The 9424-nt window shown below is 38.6% G+C and overlaps 1 pseudogene; it reads right to left on the reverse strand.

Moving 5' to 3' along the window:
* Positions 1-81: 81 nt before the first annotated feature.
* Positions 82-9424, reverse strand: part of LOC112077958 (ribonuclease inhibitor-like) — an 11432-nt pseudogene continuing 2089 nt past the window's right edge.

A 9424-nucleotide genomic window follows, 5' to 3' on the forward strand; every position in this document is an offset into this window, starting at 1 on the left:
TTGGTGTCCCTGATTTCTGCTTCTGTAGAACTACAGCTTATATTTAATGTGACCAAGTAAGTAATGATGGTGGTCAATGACTTTGACTTAACTTGAATTAAGACTTATTCTTAGTCATATTCTTCACAGCAGCCAACACTCACATTTTTTAAGCCCAGGTTTCATTGTGTACTCTCCACCATGTTCCACACTGTAGCGGTAAGCAGAAGAACAGACAGTCATTGAAGGAATGATACACGTGAACTCACACACAGCATATAACTTGTCCAAGTGGTGGTAAGAATGTTTGTCTTAACTAGTCTGATAACTGAAACATGTCTGATATGAACATTGACATAAACCCTCTACATACTTGAGTTTCTCCAGTCTGCAGTGTGGATCCTCCAGTCCAGCAGAGAGCAGTCTGACTCCTGAGTCTCCTGGGTGATTGTAGCTCAGGTCCAGCTCTCTCAGGTGTGAGGGGTTTGACCTCAGAGCTGAGACCAGAGAAGCACAGCCTTCCTCTGTGACTAGACAGCCTGACAGCCTGCAAAGAGTAAACAATTTTAAAAACCATACTGCTATTCTTTGGTGGAGAAAATAGTTGCAGTATATTTTTCAAACATTCAGATACATCCGTGTCCTGAAACCTGCCACATCTATTCATACATGGATGTATCATTACTAACAATGACAAATTATCAAAGTACTGCTTGTAGATACTAACATGTATAGTACAAATATTTGAGTACATTGACCAGACCAGTTTAAAAAGCAGTATCAGTCAAAAGACAGACATTGAGGTATCAGATTTAGATAGTATTGAGTATATAGTCCACACCATATCTATGTTGACAGTGAAGCTAACATTTTAAATGTGGCTCTATAATCCAGCATTTTGGATTTGAGATAAAATGTTTCTCATGAGGTGACAGTATATAATGTCACCATTTATTTGAGAGTATTTTCATTCATATATGTTTCACAGTTTTATGTACAGTTGAAGTCAGAAGTTTACGTACACTTAAGTTGGAGTCATTAAAACTTGTTTTTCAACCACTCCACAAATTTCTTGTTAACAAATTATAATTTTGGCAACTCGGTTAGGACATCAACTTTATGCATGACACAAGTAATTTTCCACAATTGTTTACAGACAGATTATTTCACTGTATCACAATTCCAGTGGGTCAGAGGTTTACATACCCTAAGTTGACTGTGCCTTTAAACAGCTTGAAAAATTCCAGACAATGATGTCATGGCTTTAGAAGCTTCTGATAGGCTAATTGACNCCTCTACATACTTGAGTTTCTCCAGTCTGCAGTGTGGATCCTCCAGTCCAGCAGAGAGCAGTCTGACTCCTGAGTCTCCTGGGTGATTGTAGCTCAGGTCCAGYTCTCTCAGGTGTGAGGGGTTTGACYTCAGAGCTGAGACCAGAGAAGCACAGCCTTCCTCTGTGACTAGACAGCCTGACAGYCTGCAAAGAGTCAAATCATATTAAAATCACACTGATATTCTTTGGTGGTGAAAATAGTGGCAGTATATTTTTTCAACATATTCAGATACATCAGAGTCCAGCAACCTTTCATATCTATTCATAAATGAATGTATCATTATTAGAAATGACAAATTATCAAAGTATTGCTTGTAGAGAGAAAAATATAAAGTACAAATATTTGAGTAAACTGACCATTTTAAAAAGCAGTATCAATTAAAAGACAGACAGTGAGGTATCAGATTTAGATTGTATCGAGTATACAGTCCACACCATATCTAGTTTGACAGTGAAGCTAACATTTTAAATGTGTCTCTATACTCCAGCATTTTGGATTTAAGATCAAATGTTTCATATGATGTGACAGTATATAATTTCACCTTTAATTTGAGGGTATTTTCATACATATCGGTTTCACCGTTTAGAAATAAAAGCACTTTATGTATCTAGTCCCCCCAGTTGAAGAAGTCATAAGTATTCTGACCAATTCACTTAAAGTGTATTAAAGTTGTAAAACGTTTAGTATTTAAACTCGTTGGTTGCATTTGCAGTTTGTTTTGGTTGTGTTATGTTTTGACCAATAGTAACTGAATGGTGGATGATGACTGGATTAATAGGGGGGCGCCATTTCGACTTTGTAAAAATTCGTTCCCAAATTAAACTGCCTCGTACTCAATTCTTGCTCGTACAATATGCATATTATTATTGCTATTGGATAGAAAACACTCTCTAGTTTCTAAAACCGTTTGAATTATATCTGTGAGTAAAACAGAACTCGAGTTGGAGCAATCTTCCTGTCAGGAAGTGAGAAATCTGAAATCGGTAACTCTGTTCCTGGGTCAGTTAAATAATTTGCAATTATTCTATTGGTCGACAAGCACTGCATACGATTTCCCCTAGATGTCAGCAAGCGTTGAGAATTGGAATGGTGTTGCTAGGCAGATCTGAGGCCGTATAAATGGGCTTGGAACGAGGGATGGACCCTTTTCAACGTTCGTCATGGCGCAAAGCAGACCTCAGGATGGCATTCTGAAAAGCTCACGTTATCGGCGTTAGATATATCCGGCTCTGATTTTATTCGATATAGGTGTTAGAAACATCATAACGTAGTTATTTTAAACCAAGTTATATCAGTTTATATGAGTATATTGTGATTTTCGGTATTTTATTTGTTCTGCGTTATGGTGAGTTGGGCATGTCTGGGCCACATAGCTAATGTTTGCTGCTAATTACACGGTTGAAGACGACATTCTACAGCCGAGCAACGATTATTATGGACAAAGGACAACTTGCCCAAGATTCTGATGGAAGCTCAACAAATAGTAAGAAGTCTTTATGCTGTTAATTCGTATTTATGTTGAAAAATGTTAAACAATAATTCCGCCATTATTTTCGGCACGGTCTCGCTGTAACGCACGCTGTATGTCTTAGTAACGTTAATTTTAAAAATCTAACACAGCGGTTGCATTAAGAACTAATGTATCTTTCATTTGCTGTCCAACCTGTATTTTTTAGTCAAGTTTATGATTAGTTATTGATTAGATTAGGTGCCTCTCCAAGATGGCGCCGGACAGATTGCTTGAAGTTTGGCTACTATTCACATTGTGTAACCACGATTTGTGCCGCTACATATGCACATTTTCGAACAAACCCTATATGCATTGTGTAATATGATGTTACAGGACTGTCATCTGATGAAGTTGTTTCTTGGTTAGTGACTATTTATATCTTTATTTGGTCGAATTTGTGATAGCTACCTATGCAGGAAAAAAATTGTGGGAAAAAAAAGTTGTGTCTTTTGCTATGGTGGTTAGCTAATAGAAATACATATTGTGTCTTCCCTGTAAAACATTTAAAAAATCAGAAATGATGGCTGGATTCACAAGATGTGTATCTTTCATTTGGTGTCTTGGACTTGTGATTTCATGAACATTTTATTATATGATATCCCTGTGGCTTTAGTCTAGGCTATGCTAGTCAGCTTTTTTGATGGGGGGGATCCCGGATCTGGGTTTGTGACTCGTTAGAGGTTTTAATCTTCTGTCTAAGTGAGTAGATAACATGTTTCTAAACACTACTAAATTAATACTGATGATGCCATGATTAAGAAAAATCATGAATCAGTCATGAGCAATTATGAATAAGAAAGTTACAGAGGCTATAACAAAGCATGCTGACCTCTCACCATTACCAATAACAGAGGGGGTATGATCCTTGTGCCTCTGTAACTTTCTCATTCATCATCATTCACGATTCATTCATGAATATTCATAATCATGGTAGCATCCACATGAATATAGAAGTGTTCAGAAACATCTTCAATTCTTACAATACAAGTGAAGTGACTCCAAAATGACAGGACATTATTCATCATTCAGTTTCTATTAGGAAAAACATCATCCAAAACACAACCAAGACAGACTGCAAATGCATTCAACAAGTTAGTAGAATCACAAGCTTGATGTAATCACTGCGCGTAAGGAATATGGGACCAAATACTAAACTTATGTCTACTATATTACAATATAAGTGAATATGTCCAAATTATTACACATTTTTCAAATGGGAGAACTAGATACATAAAAGTGCTTTAATTTCTAAACAGTAACACAAATAAAAGGTGACATTATATACTGTCGCCTAATTTGAAACATTTGATCTCAAATCCAAAATGCTGGAGCATTTTGCAAACATATATGCTGTGGACTATGTGTGCCTGGTGAACACATCTGGATCTGGTGAACAGTTATCACTTTTATTTAACTCGGCAAGTCAGTTAAGAACCAACTGTTATTTACAATGGCGGCCTACCAAAAGGCAAAAGGCCTCCTGCGGGGGCGAGGGCTGGGATTTTAAAAAAAAAGAAAAAGAAAAAAAAAAGATATATAAATATAGGACAAGTACACATCAGGAAAAGAGAGATACTGCAACACTACATAAAGAGAGACCTAAGACAACAATATAGCAAGGCAGCAACACATGACAACACAGCATGGTAGCAACACAACATGACAAACACATAGTAGCAACACACCATGGCAGCAGCACAACATGGTCGCATCACAAAACATGGTAAAAACATTATTGGTCTAGATTTAACTTTAGCCTGCAGCTTTGATATGTGCTGAGAGGACAGTTTACTGTCTAGCCATACCCCAAAGTACTTGTATGAGGTGACTACCTCAAGCTCTAAATCCTCAGAGATAGTAATCACACCTGTGGGGAGAGGTGCATTCTTCTTACCAAACCACATGACCTTTGTTTTGGAGGTGTTCAGAACAACGTTATGGACAGAGAAAGCTTGTTGGACACTAAGAAAGCTTTGTTGTAGAGCGTTTAACACAACATCCGGTGAGGGGCCAGCTGAGTATGACTGTATCATCTGCATATAAATGGATGAGAGAGCTTCCTACTGCCTGAGCTATGTTGTTGATGTAAATTGAGAAGAGCGTGGGGTCTAGGATCAAGCCTTGGGGTACTCCCTTGGTGACACACAGTGGCTGAGACAGCAATTTTTCTGACTTTATACACTGCACTCTTTGAGAGATGTATTTAGCAAACCAGGTCAAAGACCCCTCAGAGACACCAATACTCCTTAGCCTGCCCACAAGAATGGAATGGTCTACCGTATTAAAAGCTTTGGCCAAGTCAATAAAAATAGCATCACAACATTGCTATTAATCAAGGGCAATGGTGACATCATTGAGAACCTTTAAGGTTGTAGTGACGTCCATAACCTGAGCAGAAACCTGATTGCATTTCAGAGAGAATACTATAGACATCAAGAAAGCCAGTCAGTTGATTATTGACAAGTTTTTCCAACAGTTTTGATAAACAGGGCAAAATAGAAATAGGCCTATAACAGTTAGGTTCAGCTTGATCTCGCCCTCTTGTTGACCAAATACAGGAATACGAACCTCAGAGTCTCCAGTTGACAGTGGGGATTCCCCAGTCCATCAGAGAGCAGCTTCACTCCTGAATCCTTCAGGTCATTGTTACTCAGATCCAGCTCTCTCAGGTGTGAGGGGTTTGACCTCAGAGCTGAGACCAGAGAAGCACAGCCTTCCTCTGTGACTTGACAGCCTGACAGCCTGCAACGAGTAAAATCATATTTAAACCACACTGCTATTCTTTGGTGGTGAAAATAGTGGCAGTATATTTTTTCAACACATTCAGATATATCAGTGTCCTGAAACCTGCCATATCTATTAATAAATGAATGTATCATTATTAGAAATTATCATAATATTGCTTGAAGAGAGAGAAATGTATTGTACCAATATTTGACAAGACTGACCAGACCAGTTTAAAAGCAGTATCAGTTAAAAGACAGACAGTAAGATATCAGATTTAAATTGTATTGAGTATATAGTCCACACAATATCTATTTTGACAGTGAAGCTAAAAATGTAAATGTGTCTCTATACTCCAGTATTTTGGAATTGAGGTCAAATGTTTCATATGAGGTGACAGTATATAATGTCACCTTTTATTTGAGGGTATTTTCATACATATCGGTTTCACCGTTTAGAAATAAAAGCAGTTTATATATCTAGTCACCCTATTTGAAGAAGTCATGTTTTCTGACCAATTCACTTATAGTCTATTAAAGTAGTCAAAATAATTGTATTTGGTCCCATATTCTTTGATCGCAATGACTTCATCAAGCCTGTGATGCCATGATTGAGAAATATCATGAATTAATCATTAATAATAATGAGTGAGAGAGTTAGATGCTACAACAAAACATACTAACCTCTCACCATTAACCTCAAATTAAAGGTGACATTCTGTACTGTCGCCTAATATGAAACATTCTATTTCAAATCCAAAATGCTGGAGCATAGCACCAACTTCAAAACTTCCCTGTCCAAACACATATGGTGTGGACTATGTGTGCATGGTGAACACATGTGGATCTGGTGAACAGTTCTCACTTGTTGACCAACTACAGGAATACTGACCTCAGAGTCTCCAGTTTACAGTGGGGATTCCCCAGTCCATCAGAAAGCAGCTTCACTCCTGAATCCTTCAGGTCATTGTTACTCAGATCCAGCTCTCTCAGGTGTGAGGGGTTTGACTTCAGAGCTGAGACCAGAGAAGAACAGCCTTCCTCTGTGACTTGACAGCCTGACAGCCTGCAACGAGTAAAATCATATTTAAACCACACTGATATTCTTTGGTGGTGAAAATAGTGGCAGTATATTTTTTTCAACATATTCAGGTATATCAGTGTTCTGAAACCTTTCATATCTATTCATAAATGAATGAATGTATCATTATTAGAAATTATCATAATATTGCTTGAAGAGAGAAAAATGTATTGTACACATATCTGAGTAGACTGACCAGACCTTTACCTCTGATTAAAAATATATACTTTTAGTACTTCTTCAAATGGTAGGTCCATGAAGTGCTTTCATTTCTAAAAGCTAAAACAGATTTTTATGAGTACCTTTTTTATTTATTTTTATTTTATTTTTTTATTTCACCTTTATTTAACCAGGTAGGCCAGTTGAGAACAAGTTCTCATTTACAACTGCGACCTGGCCAAGATAAAGCATAGCAGTGTGAACAGACAACAACACAGAGTTACACATGGAGTAAACAATAAAAAAGTCAATAACACAGTAGGAAAAAAGAAATTAGTCTATATACATTGTGTGCAAAAGGCATGAGGAGGTAGGCAATAAATAGGCCATAGGAGCGAATAATTACAATTTAGCATATTAACACTGGAGTGATAAATCATCAGATGATCATGTGCAAGTAGAGATACTGGTGTACAAAAGAGCAGAAAAGTAAATAAATAAAAACAGTAAGGGGATGAGGTAGGTAAATTGGGTGGGCTGTTTACAGATGGACTCTAAAGACAATGAGGCTTCATTGACATCAATGCAGCCTCTTTCAGGTCTTCTTCACCTTAAAAATAAAGGTGACATTCTGTACTGCAGCCTAATATGAAACATTATATCTCAAATCCTAAATGCTGGAGCATAGCGCCTAATTTTAAACTGTAAGCTTCACTGTCCAAACACATATGGTGTGGACTATGTGTGCCTGGTAAACACATATGGAACTAGTGAACAGTTCTCACTTGTTGACCAACTACAGGAATACTGACCTCAGAGTCTCCAGTTTACAGTGGGGATTCCCCAGTCCAGCAGAGAGCAGCTTCACTCCTGAATCCTTCAGGTCATTGTTACTCAGRTCCAGCTCTCTCAGGTGTGAGGGGTTTGACTTCAGAGCTGAGACCAGAGAAGCACAGCCTTTCTCTGTGACTCCACAACCTGACAGCCTGACAGAGAGATCAGGATTTCACAAACACACTGTTAATTTAACACCTTAAACAACTATAGTGCGGAAGGACAATGGCAGATGCATTTGGTTTATTCTCCCAAACAACATATAGATGTATCTTCCATCTCCTAGATTGTATGTCATATCGTTATACTATGTGAAACTCAATGCACTGATTAAATATGTTTTTCAATAATACATATTTTCTCTAAACTGAATATTTCTTCCTGATGATTAGTACTTAAATCTATTTGTATGTACTCACAGAGCAGCTCTGGAGGCTTTGACCACTGGCAGCAGCTCAGAAGACCTTCCTCTGATCTGGAGTATTTCTTCAGGTCAAACACATCCATCTCTTTTCTGAAGTCAGCAACACAAAGACCAGAGCTGACCACTGTGCAGGTGAGAGTTCTTCATTGGAGACACTTCCTGATCTCAGGTAGCTTTGGATCTCCTCCACTAGAGAATGGTCATTCAGTTCATTCAGACAGTGGAACAGATTGATGCTCTCTCTGGAGAGGGATTTCTCTGATCTTCTCCTTGATATACTTGACTGTTTCTTCATGACTCTGTGTGCTGCTTCTTGTCTTTGTCAGAAGACCTCGTAAGTGCTTCTGATTGGACTCAGTGAGATGCCAGAAGGAAGCGGAAGGAAAGGTCCAGGTTTCCCGTCTCACTTTGTAAGGCTTTATCAACAGCACTCTTGTAGACATTAACTTCAGTAACTTGCGGTTTGGCCATTAGATTCTCATTGTTGTTGATGAATGAGAGGCACACTATACAGCAGCCAGAAACTCCTGAATGCTCAGATGTACGAAGCAGTACACCTTGTCCTGGTACAGCCCACATTCTTCTTTAAAGAGCTGTGTGCACAATCCTGAGTACACTGGGCTTCATTGACATCAATGCCAGCCTCTTTCAGGTCTTCTTCATAAAAATCAGATTGCCCTTCACAAGCTGTTGAAAAGCCAGTTTCCCAGTGACAGAATGCTCTCTTTATTCCAGTGTGGACCTGTCTCTTCTTTCCAAGATACTTTTTCATTCTTCTGTCTGGTATAACACCAAAGGTGAATGTACATCTCAGTCAGAGTCTTGGGCATCTTTTCTCTCTTATGTTGCAGCATGGGTTCAAGGACTATTGCAGAAATCCAACAGAAGACTGGAATGTGGCACATGATGTGGAGGCTCCTTGATGTCTTTATGTGTGAGATGATTCTGCTGGCCAGGTCCTCATACTGAGTTCTCTTCCTGAAGTACTCCTCCTTCTGTGGGTCACTGAACCCTCGTACCTCTGTCCCTGGTCAACACACTCAGGGGGATCTGATTGGCTGCTGCAGGTCGGGTAGTTATCCAGAGGAGAGCAGAGGGAAGCAGATTTCCCTTGATGAGATTTGTCAGCAGAACATCCACTGAGGTTGACTTTGTGACGTCACAACAGATCTTGTTCTTCTGGAAGTCTAGGGGCAGTCGGCACTCTTCCAGGCCATCAAAGATGAACAGAATTTGTACTTGTTGTAGTTGGAGATCCTTGATTCTTTGTTTTCCATTGAGAGTGATTGAGAAGTTCAATCAAAGTGTGTTTTTCTCTTTCATCAAATTCAGCTCCGAAAAGGGAATGAAAATACAAATTGACATCCTGATTTGCTTTTC

This window comes from Salvelinus sp. IW2-2015, unplaced genomic scaffold, assembly GCF_002910315.2.
Source record: "Salvelinus sp. IW2-2015 unplaced genomic scaffold, ASM291031v2 Un_scaffold5092, whole genome shotgun sequence".
In the NCBI taxonomy this organism is placed as follows: Eukaryota; Metazoa; Chordata; class Actinopteri; order Salmoniformes; family Salmonidae; genus Salvelinus; species Salvelinus sp. IW2-2015.